Source organism: Miscanthus floridulus, unplaced genomic scaffold (assembly GCF_019320115.1).
Source record: "Miscanthus floridulus cultivar M001 unplaced genomic scaffold, ASM1932011v1 fs_527_5, whole genome shotgun sequence".
Taxonomy (NCBI): Eukaryota; Viridiplantae; Streptophyta; class Magnoliopsida; order Poales; family Poaceae; genus Miscanthus; species Miscanthus floridulus.
Genome location: NW_027096894.1, coordinates 3,418 through 25,377, shown reverse-complemented (window position 1 = coordinate 25,377; position 21,960 = coordinate 3,418). Strand labels below are relative to the sequence as shown.

At 47.8% G+C, this 21,960-nt stretch overlaps 1 pseudogene; it reads right to left on the bottom strand.

Moving 5' to 3' along the window:
• Positions 1–8,944: 8,944 nt before the first annotated feature.
• LOC136532132 (wall-associated receptor kinase 2-like) lies at positions 8,945–13,376 on the bottom strand (annotated as a pseudogene).
• Positions 13,377–21,960: the final 8,584 nt, after the last annotated feature.

The following is a 21,960-nucleotide window of genomic DNA, read 5'->3' as shown; positions in this document are numbered from 1 at the left end:
TTTTACTATTATACATAGTACATATTTTATGGTTTAGTTAGATAAATAAATAATTTTAGTTTTGTTTAAATATATTATTTTAGAAAATGTGAAATTTACACTAGTTTGCAAAAATAAGTATAGAAAGTAGATGACAACTGGTACCGGATCCTCGGCCTCTCGTTCGGTTGCGAAACGACTGAGGCCAGAACTCCCTCTCATTATCTGCGGCAAGTGTAAGCAGAAGATTGTGATGGAGTACCGAGTCAAGAGACAGGGACCCAACAAGGGTCGTGTTTTCTACAAGTGCCCGGATCACGATGTGAGTTTCTTACGCATTTGATTATTATGGCTAATTGACCTGCTTTTCTTGAATATTTTTGACTAAATATTTTTTGGCTTTAATTTCAGTGGGAGGGCAATGGATGCGATGGTTGGTACTGGAAGGAAGATTATGCTACATATGTGCAGAATTCAGGTGCGCTTGAGGTAGCGGCTGCTGATGATGAGGCAGTGAGCCAGCAGGAGAAGCTTATTGATATTCAACAGACGAATGATTTGTCTGTTTTAGTTGCGTACGGTCACGAAATAATTATGTTACTGAAGTGCATTGTAGTTTTAGTTTGTTTAGTGATAGTTGGGATTGCTTACATTGTAGCCAGGCTTAGTTAATTAATCAACCGTGTGTGTGTCATCTATGTTGTGTAATAAAATACTTAATTATGTTCAAGGTTTTCATAATTTGTCGTGTAATGCAGATTATGTCATGCCATTGGATGTACAATGCCGATCGCCGCTCCCAAGACTTTATTGAGGGCGTGCACTATTTCTTAGGTGTGGCCGAGGCAAATAAGCGGGATGGTTTCATGTGATGTCCATGTGCCCTATGTAAGAATTTAAAGGAATATTTAAGCTCAATGAGTCTTCATTCACATTTGCTTAAGTCAAGTTTCATGTCAAACTATATATGTTGGACTAAGCATGGAGAAAGCGGGGTCATGATGGAAGGTGAAGGAGAAGATTTAGACATTGATGACATTATTGCTCAGTATGGTGCCTTTGATGGTAGCGGCAGAAGATGATCTCGGTGATGCTCTTGGCGATGCCATTCGTGATGCACAACAAGAATGCGAAAGTGAAAAAGAGAAAGTTAAGTTCGAGCGCATGCTTGAGGATCATAGGAAGTTGCTATACCCGATGGCCGAAGAGGGGCAAAAAAAGCTAGGTACAACACTGGAATTGCTACAGTGGAAGGCAAAGAATGGTGTATCCGACAAAGCATTTGGGAATTTATTGAACCTCATAAAGAAGATGCTTCCAAAGCCAAATGAATTGCCCACCACTATGTACGAAGCAAAAAAGGTTGTCTGCCCTTTGGGATTAAAAATCCAGAAGATACATGCATATCCTAATGATTGCATCCTCTACCATGCCAATGAATACGAGAATTTGGATGAATGCCCGGTATATAAAGCAGCGCGGTATAAGATCAGGCGCGATGATCCTAGTGACGTCGAGGGTGAACAACGTCCTAGAAAGAAAATCCTTGCCAAGGTTATGTGGTATGCTCCTATAATACCACGATTAAAACGTTTGTTCAGAAATAAAGACCATGCAAAGTTATTGCGGTGGCATAAAGAAGACCATAAGGTAGACAATATGCTGAGACACCCAGCTGATGGGTCCCAGTGGAGAGCGATAGATAGGGAATTTCCAGAGTTTGCAAATGAGGCTAGAAACTTAAGGTTCGCCTTAAGTACAGATGGTATGAATCCTTTTGGGGAGCAGAGCACTAGTCATAGCACTTGGCCAGTTACTCTATGTATCTACAACCTTCCTCCATGGTTATGCATGAAGCAGAAGTTCATTATGATGCCGATCCTCATCCAAGGTCCGAGGCAACCTGGCAACGACATTGATGTCTATCTGAAGCCATTAGTTGAAGAACTTCTAGTTTTATGGAACAAACCAGGTGTACGTGTCTGAGATGAGTACAAACAAGAACACTTTGACCTACGAGCAATGTTGTTCGTAACAATCAATGATTGGCCTGCCTTAAGTAATCTTTCAGGTCAGACAAACAAAGGATATAATGCATGCACACATTGTTTTGATGATTTTGACAGTATATATTTGAAAAGATGTCGAAAGGTCATGTACCTTGGCCATCGTCGATTCCTTCCTTTGAATCACCAAGTAAGAAAGAAAGGGAAGCATTTTAAAGGTAAGCCAGACCACCGGAAGAAGCCTCATAACCGAACCGGGGAAGATGTACTCGCAATGGTCAAGGATGTGAAAGTAGTATTTGAAAAGAGACAAGGCAGCAAATCTGTTCCCAAAGATGCTAAGGGACACGCACCCATGTGAAAGAAGAAGTCCATCTTTTGGGAGCTACCCTATTAGCAAGTCCTAGAGGTCCGCAATGCAATCGACGTGATGCACCTGATAAAGAATCTTTGTGTGAACCTGTTAGGATTCATGGGTGTGTACGGGAAGCCAAAGGATTCACTTGAAGCACGCCAGGACTTGCAGGGCATGAAAGAACGAGACAACCTTCATCCAGAGAAGACAGATGATGGACGTCATTACTTAAGTCCTGCTAGCTACACGCTTAGCAAAGAAGAGAGGGACAGCATGTTCGAATGTCTAAGCAGCATCAAGGTCCCATCGGGATTCTCCTCCAATATAAAGGGTATAATAAATGTGCCAGAGAAGAAATTCCTAAACTTAAAGTTCCACGACTGCCACGTGCTTATGACGCAATTGCTTCTAGTTGCTTTAAGAGGAATTCTACCTCCATATGTACGTCTAGCCACCGTGAAGCTATGTGCATTCCTCAATGCAATTTCTCAGAAGGCAATCAATCCAGTGGAACTAGCTACTCTACAGAATGATGTGGTTCAATATCTTGTCAGCTTTGAGTTGGTGTTCCCTCCATCCTTCTTTAATATCATGACACACCTCCTAGTTCATTTGGTGAAGGAGATTAGTATTCTTGGACCTGTGTTCTTACATAACATGTTCCCCTTCGAGAGGTTTATGGGAGTCTTGAAGAAATATGTGAAAGTCCATTCTAAGCCTGAAGGAAGCATCGCCCAGGGCTATGGAACAGAGGAGGTCATTGAGTTCTGTGTTGACTTTATTCCTAACCTTGCCCCAATTAGCGTTCCCGAATCGCGACACGAGGGGAGACTCAGTGGTAAAGGAACTTTAGGCAAGAAAACATATATTGGCATGGAAGACGATTATTTCAATAAAGCACACTACACAGTTCTTCAGAACTCGTCATTGGTGCATCCGTACATCGAGATACATAAGGAGTTCTTACGATCCAAGTTTCCAGGGAAGGCTGAAGCTTGGATTAAGCGTCAGCACATGGAAAGTTTTAGTGGTTAGTTGCGAAAAGAATGTCAAGGTGATGACAATATTGATGAGCAACTGTATTTGTTGGCTAGGCAACCATCGTGGCATATCCTCATGTACTAAGGGTACGAGATAAATGGGAATACATTTTACACAGTTGCCCAAGATAAAAGGAGCACCAATCAAAATAGTGGTGTTCGCATAGATGACACAGATCCAAATGAGAATATACAAACATATTATGGCCGCATAGAAGAGATATGGGAACTAGACTACGTACCTAATTTTAAAGTCCTTTTGTTCTGGTGCCAATGGGTGAAGCTGACCGGAGGAGGGGTAACAGTCGACAAAGAGTATGGAATGACACAGTAGACCTCAACAATATTAGGTACAAAGATGAACCATTCGTCCTTGCTGCTAATGTGAGTCAGGTGTTCGATGTGAAAGACATGTCTACAAAATCAAAGAGAGAAAAAAACGAAGACATCAACTCAATGATCAATGAGCCAAAGCGCCACATAGTTCTTTCTGGGAAAATAAATATAGTAGGAATTGAAGACAAGTCAGACATGTCAGAAGATTATGAAAGAAATGTCCAAATTCCACCCTTCATAGTGAAGAAAGATCCAAGCATCATGTTAAATGATGAAGACACTCCATGGTTACGACAAGATCATAACCAAGGGTCATACGTCAAGAAGAAATTCACTGCTGTGCCCGCATGATACAACGATGCATGTTTAATATATTATATTTTAGAGACGGATATTATGTAATATGTTATGACTTCACATTGTAATATGTTTAATATATGTTTCAAATTTCACAAGTGTGTGACATTGTCGGGTACCGTGAGAAGGGGTACCCTAAGCAAGACCCAAAAAACGACTGCTTAGACTTCGTAGAGATCGAAACCAGCTAAACACTGCTGGCCTCGGCCGATTCTCCGACTTGCCCGAGGCCCCGGGGGCCTCGGCCGATTCCCCGACTCGCCCGAGGCCCATCACCGCGGGCCTCGGCCGATTCTCCGACTCGCCCGAGGCTCCCTCACTACCGACCTCAGGCGATTCCCCGCCAAAGGCCTCGGCCGGGCCACCGACCCTCCGTCTCGCGCAAGGCGGGCTCGGCAGCACTCTGCTGCCTCTTCCTCCTCCCGTCCCTCTGACGAAACGTCGTGTCGCATCAACTCAGCCAACTGCTGCCCCTGACGACAACCGCATGCTCGGCACAGTACAACAGAATGGCCGATGGGACAGGAGGCAGGACTGGGCAGGGGTTACCCGTCACTGTGCTAACCACCATGCACATGGTTGACACCCATGCCTCACTGTGCTGCCAACTCCTGCTCCGAGGACAACGCAGCGTGGGGAGCCACGTCTGGGCTACTGTGGCCTCGGAATCAGTACCCAGGACCAATAATTCCCTCTAAGGCCTCGGTAGTTTGCTTCAGGGGTTCGACAGCCTGGGGACCCATGACCACCAAAGCCCCCCGCGATGGCTTGGCCTCGGCACCTACAGGGCCACAACCCCCTACGACGTCATCACGCGATGACCTGCATGTCCCCCGGACTAGGCAGGGGTTACCCATCACTGTGCTAACCACCATGCACATGGTTGACACCCATGCCTCACTGTGCTGCCAACTCCTGCTCCGAGGACAACGCAGCGTGGGGGGCCACGCCTGGGCTACTGTGGCCTCGGAATCAGTACCCAGGGCCAACAACTCCCCCGAGGCCTCGGCAGTTTGCTTCACGGGCTCGGCAGCCTGAGGGTCCATGACCGCCGAGCCCCCCACGATGGCTCGGCCTCGGCATCTGCAGAGCCGCTGCCCACAACAACGTCATTACACGGTGACCAGCACGTCGCCCGCCATGTCCTGCATCAAGCTGTACTGGAGCCCCACGACGCACAAGATCAAGTATGACCGGCGTGTCACTTCTGCATGACAAGGACGGAGCCACTCCATCAACCATACCACGACAACAGTGGCCGGCTACAGGGCTCGGACACGACACCCCATTTGCAGAAGCGCTATGTAGCAACCTATGTACGTTCCCGGTCCTCCCTTAGAGTATAAAAGGGAGGGACCGGGGCCATTTCTAGGGGGAGAAAAGAGACGAACACACCGATAGAACCACGCACTCCTACGCTGCTTGGGAACAACGCCTCAAGCAGCCCGCACCACCCACGCCGAGACCTGGGGCTAGTTCCCTCTCTCACCTAGCTTGTAACCCCCTACTACGAGCACTCCGGTGCAAGGAATACAAGATCGATCTCTCGGACTGGACGTAGGGCCTCGATTGCCCGAACCAGTATAAACCTTGTGTCTCTTTGCACTACCATCCGGGATTAGGGGCATGCAGCATAGATTCACTCGTTGGTTGAGGGACCCCTGGTTCCAAAGCACCGACAGTTGGCGCGCCAGGTAGGGGAGTCTGCGTGTCAGCTTCGTCATCCTAGCAAGTTCCGGATGGCAGACCCCGTACGACCATTGCGTCTCGGCACCGTAGTTTGGTTCGGGAGCCTAGAGTTCATGTCTCTAGGGCATGAGTACGACATGGTGCTCCTCACTCCTCGAGCCCCACCGTCCGACGATGAAGTCACGCCCCGGCAGCCCAGGCGCAGGCGGCGCCCGGGCGGCCGCTCTCGCCACGCTCGCCAGGCGCGACGCGAGCGAGGCCACCCCGACGCTACGCGAGCCCAGGGCGCCACGCCCTCCCCCGCCGATGCCCTATGACCAGCTGTTGGTACGGGGTCCCTAGCTGGGGACCTGTCTGGCCTGAGCATGGACGAAGGAAAATCGCCGGTGGCTCGCGGCGACGCCCAGTCGTCTAGCTCCGCTCCACCACTCCCTGAAGAGCCGACCCGGGCGGGGCAGAGTATGAAGACGGCACCGTCCCCATACCCCTTTGGGTTAAGAAATGCCGCCGCCTCTTACGCCTACGCTTACGCTGCCACTCACGAGCACCCCTCGGAATGCCGCCAGCGCTTCACTCTCGACCTGAGCACCCGCTCCGACTCCTCGGATGAGGACGAAGCATGGCCCAGGGTGGATTTCTCCGAACTCCACAACCCTAGGGCCTTGCGCCAATTCTTGGCCGTAAGCGACTACTGCCTCGGCTACTCCAACTCTGACGACGAAGGGACTTACGATCCATCTCGTGAGTGCTTCCACATCGGGCTCGGGATGCCAAGGGCGGGCGAAGAGGACGAAAGGACAGGCAACCATTCCCCGCCCCGGGCAGGGGCGGGCGACGCCACACCTCCGCGTCTCGAGGCCCCGGCAGCACGGAACGAGAATCCCGTTCGTGGGGGGCATCGACGCCCAGACCTGGAGCAGCTCCGCGAGCTTCGAGACAAGGTCGAACAAGACCGGCTCCTTCTGCAACAGCTTCAGAACACTCTCGAGCAGGAGCAGCAAGGGCGTGGTGAGGGCGGAGGAGCCCGAGGGAGGGCCCACGACGTCCATCACCGCATCGACAACGACGAGGAGGGAGCGCCACCCCCAATCTTTAATCGCGCTAGCCAGAATGTCGCAGCAGCTGCGATGCTGGTCCGATCAATGCCCGAACCCTCCACCACCGAGGGGCGACGGGTCCGTGGAGAACTCCGCGATCTCCTCGAGACCGCAGCGGTGCAGCAGGCCGAAAGTTCCGCATCCCGCCGGCGCGGAGGCACCTCGGAGCAACCCACAGCGCAACCTCGCCGGGGCCAGGATGCCTCGGTCCGTCCCGAGGACGCTCGCGCGCTCGACGGTCAAGTGCATTGTCCATCCGTCTTGTTGGGCCGTCTCCTTCCCGTGGAGCCTCATGGTTGGGCTCGGTTCCGATGTTGGTGTAGGGGATGTTGCATGTGGTGTTGACAGTGTGTGGCTACGTGATGCTCCTGCGCACGCCGAGGTTATGGCCGTCTCCATCTCCCGTGGGTGGTGTTGTGCAACCGTTGACTGTACACTGTAGTGGATCTTGCAGGCCGGTGATGAAGAGGTTGGTCTAATGAAGCTTGCTAACGATGCTGGCATGTAGCACATATGCTGTAAAATCGTCAATATGGTTGTTCACGGTGCCGGTGTATCTGGGGGGTGCGAGGTCATCGAGTGTGTCCCGACAGATTGGTGGAGCGAAGTTGCGGATGAGACTTCGGGTGAAGAGCCCCCCAATTGGTCATCGATGCGTCCTTTGTTGAGCGGATGAACCAGAGCTGCGTTGCACCTGTTGGATGAAAGGCGGCATACCGGATTTGTTGATCTTCAGGCACGTGGTGCAGGCTAAAGAGAAGCCGCAACCGAGAGAGCCACGGTAGTGGGTCTGTTGAGCCGTCATACGTGGGAGTTGTCAGCCGAGTCGTGAAGGGTTGTTGGAGTGGAAGTTGCGTTGGCTCTGCCGAAGGGATCAGGCCTGTGGTGGTGGAGGTGTGGGCGTCTGCTGCGCTGGCGGCCAGATGGTCGGCTAGGGTGGTCGGTGGCTGTCTGGGTTGGCTGGGTGAAAGCCCTAGTTTGGTTTTAGCTAATTGATGAAACCTATTGGACTAACCCTATGTCTAAGTTCGATTATGAGATAGGTTGGTCCAAGTCCAGTTGATGTAGCTAGATGGCACTCATGGTGATGGAGGTGGCCAAAAGATGGTGATCAAGTGCTCCACTTGGAAACGAAGAAAGAGAAAAACAAAATGGGCTCAAGGCAAACATATAATACCATAGGGCCATTTTGTTTTGTCGGTCAAGACACTATACAGAGAGTGTGGCTAGGGTCAGGATAGGTAGCCATACTATTAAGAGGGGTGATCTCAAAGCAAATACAGTTATCTAAGTGCCACTAGGTGAGTTAACTCCATGCTTGTGCATTAGAACCTAGTTAGTGCTAACAACCCTTGGAAATGATTTGTGAACTGCTCCTTCACATCCTCAAATTGCTTGTGGAGGTCCGCAACGAGGCCATCAATGAAGGCCTTCATGGCAGCGGTGGTACTGTTTTGCCCATGGATGTGGCCTGGAATCTGGATACCTGGTGTAACAGCCCTACTTGGGGGAAGGGCTGTGGCTAGGGTAGGAGGGGGCCCGGGGGTGCTGGAGGCGCAGGGAGGGGGAGGGCGATGTGAGAGGGAGAGAGGGTAGGGGAAGGAGCAATTGCTCAATTCTTGCTTAAGATCAGAATGATTACATCTCCCCTATATTTATAGTCCCTATAGGACTTGTAACCCAAGCAAACTATGGAAGAGATCCTTATAGATTGGATCCTTCTTTCCTAAACAAACCAATGTCCTATCTTATCAAATCTAATCTTATTGCTTGATAAGAGATCCTATTTTAATTCCTCAACTATTCCGGATTCCTTCCTGGCGAAGGTGGTTGAGGGGGCGCTGTGGCCACCCCTCCTAACGCGTGCGCCCTTCCTGGCGCCCGCTGGAAGCGGTTGAGGCCAGCCAGGGCCCTTCTGGGCCTCGCTAGGCCCGCTAACTCTGGGATGGGGCCCCCTAATCAGGCGTATGACACCCTACCTCTTTTTGTGTGAGATTTGACCCGGAATTTATACACTTAATTTCTTCGCTAGTTATAACATGCATCAACTCACCAACAAATAATGTTTTATCTTGTCTACCAAGATCACTTCAATAGGAATTGAAGACGCTCTGCTACATCTGCCATCTCTGGCCTTAGATCAACATCAAGATTTAGACATTGCACAATAATTTCTGCCAAACTATGAAACATCCCAATGGTTCCTTTTGCTGAAATTTCTGGATCACAAGCTCGATCACTCCCTTCTTCTTTGTGTAGGTGTCAAGGGAATTCCGAGTAAGTTATTGATTTCAGGATCTAAGACCTTCTTCTTGTAATGAGTTCTAAGAGCACGACACCAAAACTGTAGACGTCACTTTTACTCGTATATAGGCCTGTTGCCCCACATATTCTGGATCCATGTAGCCCCAGTTACCAATGATAGTGCTTGGTAATTTTTTCAATGGTAATCATCCTAGATGATACCAAACAGAGATTTCGGTATATTAATTTTCGGCCAAAAGGATATTAGCTGGTTTAACATCACCGTGGAGAATTGGTGTTGTGATTTCAGAATGCATATACGCTAGGCCCTTCGCTGATTGTGCGGCAATCTGGAGGCGTAGATCCAAGTCGAGAGGCATCCCATTGCTTTCATGCAGAATCTTATCAAGGCTACCATTGGGCACATACTCATAGACCAAAATTGGGACATCAACCTCTAGGCAACAACCTATGAGGTTGACAATATTCTTATGCAAGACTCGAGATTGAATGATAACTTCATTTGCAAATTGGTTTGCCAATTTAACATCAATCCTGGGCTTCTTGACTGCCACTGGTCGAATTTCATCTCTAATATACCCCATGTAAACCTCACCGAAGCCACCTTGTCCAATACGATTACTTGTTTTTAGTATTGGCTCTAGCTCCTCCTTTTTGTATAGCTTAATTTTATTAACCTTTTCAATTAGAGGGCCCCCGTTCTTCCTAAAGAATTCTTTCATCTTCCGTTTCTCTTTGCCAAGAAGAAAGATGAACACCACAATGGCAATGATGAAAAGTCCACCTATTGCACCTACAAAACAAATACAAACATCAATTAAAGTGTTCCTATACCCGAACTGGACAACCTCACAAGAACATACGCAGTTCAAAAGATGACAGCAGCACTGCTGCTTCTCTTTTTTGTGTACTTTAGTCGTTATGGCAAAAAATCCCTAACTTTTCACATATGAAAGACAGCTTCAAAAATCTTCATCATTTAGTGATAAAAAACCCCCTAGACTACCAGGTTCTCTTTTGTTGTAGGTTTTATACATCAAGTTTAAAGGCTGTCCAGTGGATCCTATTACAATTATGTGGTACCATATGTAAAGTAGCGGTCCACAATTGGTATATGAAAGTGCCGGTCCATAATTAGTATCCGAAATGGTCATAATTGGTAATTTGGTATATGAAAGGATATGTACTAAATTTATGTATACCAAGAACAAATACCTTGTACTTATTAGGAGTGAATAATAAGTGAAAAATATATATGCACAAGGATCATATGTATATATACCTGTGACAATTTTTGCTGCAAGCGGAAAATTGGGGTTGCAGGGAATATTCAGTGGATCGGCACTGTGGGTACCACTAGGGCATTTGCACTCATAGGAACCTGATGTGTTCTCACAAATGCCTCGGCATGGATACTCCTTATGTTCACACTCGTTGATATCTGCGTTGTTTACCAACCATGTTTATCAGATATTCAGAGCCATATAACACTATCCATAATTAAGAAAAACCAATTAGAAATTAAATTGACTTTTGAAGTATAAAATTACAGGTGCAATTAACTATTGTCACTCTTAGGCGGTGAGTGTGATTTTCTACTTTGGTCCGTTGTCAGTGACTCGTGTCCCACATATATGAGAGGGGATTGAGACCACATAAGGGTAAAGGGTGCGGTGTATACTAACTGAACTAACAATCAGATTGCCCGTGATTAAAATGTAGCAAGATGGACACATAATTCAATTCAGCCTGTTTTGAATTCAGAATTTTGCTTCCTACCTCGAAAACATTGAACTTTTCTTTTACCGATCAAATTGTGCAGACTTACCAGTACAACCGCCGGCGATATAGGGATTGCCTTGGTATCCCTTGCTGCAGTTGCAGACGTACCCAGGTCCATTGGAAGAGTCACGGCACTCACTGTAGGTGCTCACACAAGCATAGCTCTGTGCCTTCTTTGCCTCGTTGCAGGTGAGGTTGCCGCGGATGGCCCAATCCAGCCACACCGGCATCGTGGTGTTTTGTCCATGTTCAGGTCAGTTGTGTGGAAGGTGTAGCTGTCCTTGTCCACCAGGAAGGCGTAGTCGCAGGGGCTGAAGTCCAGCACCGCCGTGTGGTTGTAGTGTTCGAAGGCCATATTGTTGTTGGTGAGGCCCGGAGGGATGTCGACATGGCAGCACCCAACGCCAGCGCAGGCGCCATCCACCGCGCTATCAGAGCTGTTGCAGAAGGACATGCAGCCGGTGTAGTAGGCGTAGGGGTAGTAGCCGTTGCCTTCGCTCCGCTGGCTTTGGGTGTAACCCAGGGTGTTGCAACCGATTATAACGACCTGATTGTGCGTGTTGGAGATGCGGTAGACGTCGTCGCGGTTGAAATGCACATCGCCGTTGCTGGAGGCGTACACGGTGTTGGAGAAGTTGAAGCATTCCCACGCGACAGGGAGCATCACACGGGCCTCCGCGGTTCTGATGGAGAGGAGGTTGACCGGGACGGGCCTCGTGGTGCCGGCGAGCACCGGCGTGCCTGTGACGTGGTCACAGATGATCTCGAAGCCATTTCGGAAGCAGCCGGCGCCGATGCCGAACGGATATTGGATGGATATGCTGCCGCAGCTGCCAGGGCAGCCCGAGGTGTTGTTGGCCTCCGGAGTAGCTCTTGAAGCCATTGCTGCTGTTAGCAGCAGACACGATTGCAAGATCAACCTTGTCGGCATTGCTGTGTTGCTTTTACTTCGAGGATCGTTGCTTCAAACTGTCCTGAGAAAGGGGTCCATATATACCAGGTCAAATTGACGCATGAAATAGAGATTTTTGTTTATGGACAATAACTAATTCTATTTTAATGCCAAGTAGCGCAAAGGTCACGTTGGCTCGTGTGTAATAGAAACTCTGACTGCCTTTGATTTTTCTTGTTTTCACGTGGACGCGTGAAGTAGACGGACTCTGACTAGATTCATCAGTAATTCAGCTTGACGGAGTTGCCAACTCTGACTATCCTTCTAGTCTAGTGCGTGCAGTAGACGGAATTCTGGCTACACTCATCAGTGATTCAGGTGGTGTTTAAATTCACAGGATAAAGTTTAGGGGTGTCACATGCGGTGTCACATGAGAGTGTTCGGATAGTAATAATAAAACAAATTACACAAGTCATTAGTAATCCGCGAGATGAATTTATTAAGCCTAATTAACCCGTCATTAGCATATGTGTTACTGTAGCACTACTTTGTCAAATCGTGAACTAATTAGGCTTAAAAACTTGGTCTTATAAAGTAGTTGCCATCTGTGCAATTAGTTATTTTTTAGTCTATATTTAATACTCTCTGCATGTAATAGGACTAAATTTTAGGGGAGAAACTAAATAAGGCTTCAGCTTGACGCTGGCTAGCGGACGCGCTTGTAGCGCAGTGGTAGCGACTACCGTCATGCAGCGCACCCGTCCGGGATCGATCCCCTTTTGGGCGTCGCATGGGGTTTTTCTCCAAAATGATATTTGCAGGTCTTGGATATCTGCAGCCTTATACGTGGATGCTCCACAATGGTTAATGCCTAAGATTTTGGATACCTCTCAGCCACGTACAACCTCTTCGTGTAGGTAGGATATGGGTCTAGCTCGTGCACTAGGATGTGTGTGCGTATGGTGGTGTGAGTTAGTTGGTTGATGCCTAAAAGATTTCGGATACCTTTCAGCCACGTGCAGCCTCTTCGTATAGGTGTAGGTCTAACTTGCACACTAGGATGTGTGTGGTGGTGTAAATTAGTGCATGAGTTCAGACACTACAACTTGTACTTAAAGAGTCGAGGCATAAAAAAAAAACTCTGACTATCCTTCAGCTAGAGTGCATGTAGCAGCTGACTCCAAAGAAGGGTCATTATTGCTTGTTAGTTGTTACTATATATATCACCTTAAGGATGATATACATCTATCAGTCAAATACATGCATAGAAACAAAGTTCCGCAAGAGCAAAACACATATCATTACTTCTGTTACCTACAACAAAGTGTCTAGTACCTAATACAAGGGCATACATCTAACTGAGCTGATGCAGGTATGTGAAAGCTCCAAGAAACTGCGAGAGAAAATGAGCAGGAAATGAATCGATTGCTGGGATCAAACCTTTTGGCGGCTGCGTTGTGGCCAGCAGCACTTCGGCGAGGAGACAAGGTAAAAGGAGGAGAGGAGTTGATAAAGCTCCTACCGCCCTACCGGATGTGGGGGGAACGGCGGCAGAGAGGCCAGCACAAGGACCCAGCAGGCCAGCAGACGGCCGGAGGCTGGGCCGGTGGTGGAGGCGCGGTTCGGATATATAGCCAGGGGGCGGCCGGGCGGATGGTGGACTGGAGAGACGAGCTCGACCAAACTCGACTCGGCGTCGTCCTGGTGTTTCCGTGGGCGTGTGATATGGTTTTGTTACTTCATTTCTGTCTTGTCGCGACTAGCGCAATTTGCAATGCAAGTGGATCGATGCCATTCCATATTCATATATATCCTGCTACCTAGTCTATTTGATCTTTCCTCTCGCTTTCGCACCACAACTGCTCGGATCATGACACATGTAGGCACCTTTTTTTTTGCTTGACACTAGTGCTTTGACTCATTCTGATTGGATCACTGCGAGAGGAGGGCCTACAGACGGACAGAGTGTCTAAGTAGCTTGTGTCCTCAAGGATTTGAGATATTATTAAGAAGTAGATGGTGATTGTGACCGGACTCACACTACACCACAACACCAAGATTAGCGATGGATGGATGGATGGTCTGACGCTAAAAGCGGCTACCGCCACAGACAATCTGACGCTAAAAAGTTATAGCGACAGACTTCTACAGACGGCGTAAGTCTTGTCGCTAAAAATCTTTAGCGTCAGACAGTGCTTTTAGCGACAGACATTCTGCTACCTTGAATATTAATAGTGGCAGATAGTCCATTGCTAGTTTTTAGCAACAAATGCTCTGTTATCAAGCATATACCGACAGATCATCCAATAGTCCATGCATTTATAGCGACAGATTGTTCAACAGGACACCATAAATATACCGAAAACAATAAATACGATGAGAAAACATTTATCACATATCAAACCCAGATTCAAGCTTAATATAGTGTTCACGTCACATGAAGGTACACAAACAAACATATATCACATGAAGGTCAATATTTATTACATCTAATTTGTCTTGTACGCCATATGAGTGTAAGTCATTCAGCAAAGTCAAACATCAAAAGAATTACATGAATGCACATCTCAACAGAAAATAATACTTTTCACGTCATAAGGTTTGTGCACACAATCATACATCTGGCAACATGTGCCAACCTAAGTCATACATGAAGCAACTGCCTTAACTGCAACATGAAGTCAGCAGACAGCTAAAGTTGATAAAAAGTCATACATCTCAGTATGATGCTACTATATCCCTAAGTCATAAAGTAGACCAAGCAACATGAAGCAACTGCTTCCTAAACAGCCTTTCGTACTAGCACATAGCATAGGCATTAAAAGGGGTGTACCCAGGGCAAAGAGCTCCCGCTCGATGCGGGGTCTAGGGAAGGGTACGGCAAGCCTTACCCTCGCTTGTGCAAGGCGATGAGACTACGACTCGAACCGGGACCTTCCGGCCATAGACGGTAAGACTCTACCGCTTGCACTAGACCATAGGCACTGACTTAGCAAAATGGAGTGTTTGTTGCACCAACATAGGCTACATTCTAGATGGTAGAAACCAGATAATTTCTATAATAATCTTGTTGCTTGATGGTTGCTACGAAAATACTTTTGCTCCACAGCACACATGCTGATCAAACATGCTGGTTGCAGCCCAAATGACTTGTGGTACAGGTTTTGTTGAAACTTGAGAGGATCCATCTCCAGTTGCCCTCTACTTAAAAAAAAGAAATGACTAGTGACTAATGCTCAGATTTCCAACGAAAAATATCAAACCATCACCACTCAATACTTATAGGGGACCATAACAAATTCAGAATGGCATAATGAGCCTGAAGGATGGAAACCAAGTGATGCAATAGCTGCATGTTGTGTTGCATATATATCGTAAACCAATACTCGTAGAAACAATATTCAGCAGACAAATGGTCTACTTGCAAGCCGGTAAATGAGCTACAAGAAAAGTACCAGTACGATTCGTGCATATTTTTGGGCATAAGGCTACAATCAGATAATTCACAAAGCAGAATTGTACCTCAAGTACAGCTTGCTAAAACAGTAACTAACAACTAGTACTAACCAACATTCTAACGAATAGCCAAAGCAGTACAAAATTAACTTGATATTAGCGGTAACAAATTTTCTATAGACCAATTAAACAGCTAGTAGTGACAAGCAGTTATCACACACAAGTAGTCCACAGGATGTTTTCCTCCAATCCCAATTGGGTAACATTATGCAACTAATTTTGCAATAGCTGAAGTCTCAATGTTTTCATGAGAATAAAGTCATCAGTTATAAGTGATATAAGTCAAGATATCACAGATGAAAAATTATCGTCTATTCAAAATACCTATCATTTAAGTGAGGACTGGCAGCAGCAGCACCAGGACAAATCTGAGGTCAACGATTGCAGCTCAAGAAAATATAAGTGAAGACAACACTTCCCCTGTCCCACCTTCTGTACAAGTACCAAAATTTGCTTCAGATAGTCAGATTAATACTGCCATGTTGCATGCAGTCTGCAGCCTGAACCAGATGCAATGGCCATGCAGAAGAAAAAAAAATCAGATTGAGGACTAACCAACTACTTGACTAGGATTTGAGGCCAGTAGAAGGGAAGCTAGTACAATCACAAATCCCAGGTCGTTGGTAGATGCTCGAGAGAAAAACTTCACCACCGGCTATGCTCCACTGCTCCAGGTGCTCACAAAGTAAAAAAAAGATAAAATTAGAAAAGAAGCATACTCCTAAAACACTAAAGCTTATCTACAGTGCTGTGTAAAACACAAACAAAATTAGGTTCTGCACTTACAAATTTCTGGATTTGTCATCCCAATTACTAATATATGTACACGAACATTTTTCCCCACTCAACCCATCACCACTTGAAGTCTGCTACCCCACTGTTAGGAATCAACAAAGTTACATCGGCTTCCTGTGTACTTGAGTGAACCATCTATATAGTTTAGACCTCGACAAACTAATGCATCTCAGAGTAATATCAACAAATGAATCAAAACAGAGAGGGGGAGAGATCAGGTACGATGAACACCATGTTTTTTTTGTTTACGATATAATGTACGATGGAACACCATGTTCCTCTGTCTAGCAAAAGCATCATCTTCTAGGATGAGATCAGGTCCCAAAAAAGTAATCAGATCAAAGGGTGCAAATGACTAAGCAGATATCACTTTGTTTCTATGGAAGTGCAGACTCACAGAACTTTCAGTTCTTCACCACTAGTCTGAACAACATAGATTCTCAAATAAAGTCAAGTGCAGATAAATGAAAGTATTGAACACAAAGCATCAGGGACTCATGTATGACTATAATAACAAAAGGAAACTGTTGAAATTTCTACTTCAGCCAAAAAAGCAAGATCATGTCATGCCATATCTCCAACTTCAATATAATTAATTAATTAATCCTGAGATGTAACATCATAAATATATTTTTATTTGTTTTTAATTTGGCTGCCTTCATTTACCACAATCCAACAGTTTTAAGTCTGAACAAAAATGAAAACTGCTAGCTTTAGTGTCCACATGAATGCCAGATGCTAGCTATAGGTGCCTGTTTAGTTCCCAAAAGTTTGCAAAATTTTTCAAGATTCTCCGTTACATCGAATCTTTGGACGCATGCATGAAGCATTAAATATAAATAAAAAATAAAACTAATTACACAGTTTAGATGAAATTTACGAGACGAATCTTTGAAGCCTAATTAGACTATGATTGGACACTAATTGCCAAATAACAACGAAAGTGCTACAATACCATTTTCCAAAAAATTTCGCCAACTAAACAAGGCCTAGGTCTATACTAATGAAATGGAGCAAGATAAATAGCCATAGGTTTGTACTATTTACCTTTCTGTACGTTGAAGGTGTTATATTAGCAGCTAGTAGACAGCTGCTACCTGCAGTCCTACACACATCAAACGTGGCTAGGAGCATCTCAAAAGCATCTCACTATTTGGTGCAGTGTTCATCATATTCTTGTGAGAATCAAAATGCTGAGACACAAGCTAGCTAGATCTGATTCGCTAGTATACTGTTAATTCAGTTTTTTGGGGGCTTCTAACCATTTGAAACCATGACATCCTTAGTTTAGGTGGCACGAGAAATTCAGAGAGCAGTATAGACATTGGCGGAGCCAGCTGAAAAGTTCAGCTAGGGCAGGTTGCTACATACAAATACCAAACTTAACCGGTCTAATCATGTATGTATATCAATTCTAGTGAGCTACCCTGCTGCGGTTATAAAATTAAAATATAATCAAAGTTTCTTCTCTTCTTTTTTAGCACAAAATATCAAACAAAGTTCCACACTCTAATACTATCTTTGTATCGTGCATTGTGCGATCCTGCAGGTAGCAGCGTAGGTGAGGAAGATTACATCGGCGCAGATCTACATTATCAGATTACAGGCTTACAGCCGCAAATGAACTCGTGGCAAAACTGCGACAAGCAAGACCAATGTAAGTATGCGTGAGTACCTTGAAGATCGAGGGACGAGCTTAGCACGCAGGCCAGCGCCAGGGGCAGGCCGTAGCCCCCAGGCTCCATGCGCAACGCGGCACCGCGTGCTGGACGCTGGGCGCAGCCACGGCTGCTGCTAGCCTGCTGTCGTATGCCGAGAGCAGGGAGCACGCGGGACCAGGAGGGGGAGCTGGGAGCGTGCGGGATCGGAAGAGGGAGCCGTCACAGCACCGCACCGACCGGCACCACCTTGGATTGGAGCGCCGCCGTCGAGCGCCCTTGGCTGCATCAAGGTGGATCGAGGCCAGGGCTGGGCGCTCTCCATGACTCCACCACTCCAGCGCCTTCTTCGCCATCTCTGAATCGACAACGAAGGAGCTGCCGCCTTAGGGACGCCCGCCGGCCGGATCCGCTGCTCTGAGGACTAGATCTGCCGAGCCCCAGGAAGAACGGAGCTCCGCCATGGGGTGGGATGGGGTGGATTGGAATCAGGAGGGAGAGACCGGAGAGAGAGTGGAGCGCGACGTAAGAGGAAAAAGCTAGAGGCGGCTTGCGGGAGATGAAAGAAGAGGCGGCGGCAGCTGCGTTTAGGATTTGGGAAAGGACCTAGGGTTTGTCACGGTGGGCGGTGACAGGCTAAAATTTGAGCGTGAGCTGGACGGAGGCGCGGCGCCACGTGGGGCCCATTTTCTAGGGACAGACAAATCAACGCTGCTGAGCAGGAGAGAGCGAATAGAACAAGGGATGTGGAGGGAGCGGCGGCTCGATAGATAGGCTATGTCCAATGTGTGTTGTGACCTAGGGTTGCCTGGGTGGGAGGGATAGGTGGGCCGACTGTGGGCTTGGAGGCCGCACGTGAAAGGTTCATCTTTATTAAATATTTTTTATTTTAACTAATTAAGAAACATTGGTGAATATTCTAATCAAAATAGTACTTGTAACTAAAATATTTTTACATGAAATAGACTGCATATATGTTATTGCGTAAAAGTACACAAAATTTTGAAAATCATTTACTGTTTTCTATAGTTTAAACAAATTTCTGCGTGTCTGTATTAAGTTCCAAATAAAAGTACGTGTTTCAAATTTCTGCGTGCTTATATTAAATTTTGGTCCATGATCATTTCATAAATATTTCAAACATTTTTAAGAAAGTGGGACTACATGTTCACAGATAGACACATTCAACAAAAAGATACTAAAAAAAACTGAATCCAAGTACATTCAACCACAGATTCATAGCTTAGTGGTTTGTTCATGATTTGGAAAAGCTGAATTTGCGATTTCGGAGAGAGGAGAGTCTAGGGTTCACTGGTGGGCCAAACAAAAATTTGCGAGCGAGCTAGATAGAGGTGGGGCACGCGAGCTCAGCGTGGGGCCTATTTTCTTGAGCGACATATAGATTGATGGTACACTTGGCTTTAGCGACAGACTGTTCAACGCTAAATATGAATACCTATAGCGATAGACACTAAATCGCTAAATGAGGATTTAGCGTCAGATGGTCTATGAGTTATCTTTAGCGTCAGATCATCCATCGCCAAATATAATTTTTAGCATCAGATGTCTGACGGTGAAGCGGTGTTGTGTCGTAGTGTCAAACATATTTTGACGTTAATGTTGAATATGAGGACCATGAATGTTAGTTGTTAGAGGGTCAACCAAACGTTAGGAATACATTTGCCGCTTCCATATATATATTTTTTTCTTCCATACCTTCGGCCACCAACAAAAGAATAGAGCATTGAATTGACGTAAACTCTCCTTGTGTTGCATCTCATGGGCCTTGCTTGGTAGATGTGGAGGAAGGTCCAACAGCATCAGCTGCAAGCAGCATTTTGCCAATAAAAAAGATTTGTAGGGTCAATTGGCTATTTCTGAAAAGCCATGTATTAATAGAGAAGGAGCCAAGTAATCAAAAGAAAGAAAGAAAAACTCTACACTCACCAAGGTGACAACAAGACCACCACCAAAATAAAAGCGACACCAACGAAACCACCAAAGCAAAAAACAACCAAAAGCCACCCTGAAACGCCACCAGAAACAAGCTTCGTAGTAGGAAAAGGAGGGAGAGGTTTCCTCAGCGAGTCCTCCAAGGAGCGGAACGACACCAGGTGCCGCAAACACCGTACGGAAACCAAGGTTTTTTTCAATCCAAACCCCTCAAGGGGTAGAGGTCTCACTGCAATGCCTACAACGAGGGGAATGATGCCAAAGACGTAGCCTAGGTAGGGCTTTCGCGCGAAAGCCCCAAACACCCTAGACCTAAATCCTGCCACGACGATGAACCTCGCAGATGTGCCGAACCGTAGTAAACCGCCACTAGCAAGAGATCGCTGAGGCACCAATGAGGTCACAGGCATGCGTGACCTATCGCCGCCACCACGGCTCACAAGGGCTGCCTCCATCCTGCATGACACCGGCCACCACGTGAAGTCACCAATTGCTCCCGCAACGAGCCAAGGGAGTCCCCAGAGCTGCTGCACATCGCTGTCCACGAAGCTTCTAGGGAAAGCAACTGGTGTTCCTGCCCAGACCGCCATCCACAACGAACCGCCTTTAGTTGGTTGTCGCAGCAGCTGTAAGCCAGCCACAGACATGCGTGGCACGTCACAGCCGCGCCGGTCAACACGGACCGCAGCCAACCCACCATCACCGGCTCAAAAGAAGATCGTCTAGGAGAGAGACCCACCACAATCACTATCAACTTGCAAATAGACACCGCCGATCACCACTCGCCAAACTCCAAGAAAGGTAGTAGTCATCCAGTCGCCACCGACTTAACCGCTTAGCCTCACCAACAGAAGGAGCCACCGTGGCCACACCAAACTGACCACCGCTAAGCAGGACCAGTCGCCATGGACACGACTCTGATGAGCCGCAGCAGACCCGCTGTCGCTGCCACACCAAAATAGCACTGCGGAGGCAGCACTACCCACTGCAGCGCCCGTCGCCGAGGACCGCTGACAGCATGGCCAACACCAGCCACCGCAAAATGCTCTACGATGGAAAGGGGCCTCCCGAACAGCTCCACAGAGCCTCACCCAGCCACAAGCGGACTTCACTGGCACCGGGAGAAAGCTGTCGCAGCACTGCACCACCACCACAAATGGGCTGCGAACGGATCCGGGCTCCGCCGTCACTGCCGCGTAGCCCCCGCGAGGTCTCCGTGCCGCGTCGCCGAGCAGCACACTCTCGGCCTCCGTGCTGCTGCCGCGCAGCCCAAGCTGCCGGCCCTGCATCGCGATTCGCGACCCCCGCCACGCCGCCGCCGCCGCCTCGTGGACGCCAGCAACCTCTGCATCCGAGCCTACCAGTGGCCGGCGTGGATCTTGAGCCGCCGGCGTCGCCGCTGCGCCATCCACGGTCTCCCGTCGCACCGCTACGACCATGCCCTTTCGCCGCGCGTTGTCTCCGCCACCGCCGCACACTGGCTACTCCCCGGCGGCGGTGCTGGCAGCTATGAGCTGGTCGCCGCCTGTGTCGCCCGTACGGAGAGCGACGCGGGGGCCTGGGGACCTGTTTCCTTCGATTGGCTATTTCTAAGGGAGGTTTTCGTGCCCGTGGCTGCTTTTCGCAGCTAAAAACGGACCATCTGCATGGTAGAAATGCATCTGCACAGGCAAGAAGCGGATCATAGAATGGACTGCTGCTCCACCACTCCTAGCCTCGCCTGCGCCCGTAACAAAGTGCTTGGCGTCGCAGCGCCACCTCGCCTTGGCCCGCCCGCAGTCAGGGTTGGTCATGCCTACGTAGCCGCTCCCATGCCAGGTTGGCTGCGCCCGCCCGTCATAGGGGCCGGCCGCACCCCGCGCGCGTCACCGCTCCTCCGCCAAGTGTCGGCCACGCCTGCACGTCGGAAGGGCTGATCGTTCTTGCACCACTGTTCCTCTATGAGGGGCCGGCCACCCCGTAGCCACTACACAACCGACCTCTGCGCTCCAACTTCTCCATGCCCCGCAGCCACTGCGTGCCCAAGGCTAAGTGTTCTTTGTGTACCCCTTGGACTTCACGACAACAACATCATCAATATAAATTTTAACTATCCTGCGCTGATGGAAAATATAATTCATTGCACGCTGATAGGTGACGCCAGCGTTCTTCACACCAAAAGTCATGACGATCCACCCATACAAGCCAATGGCATCTGAAAGCGGTCTTGGCAATGTCTACTTCTGCCATAAATTTTGATT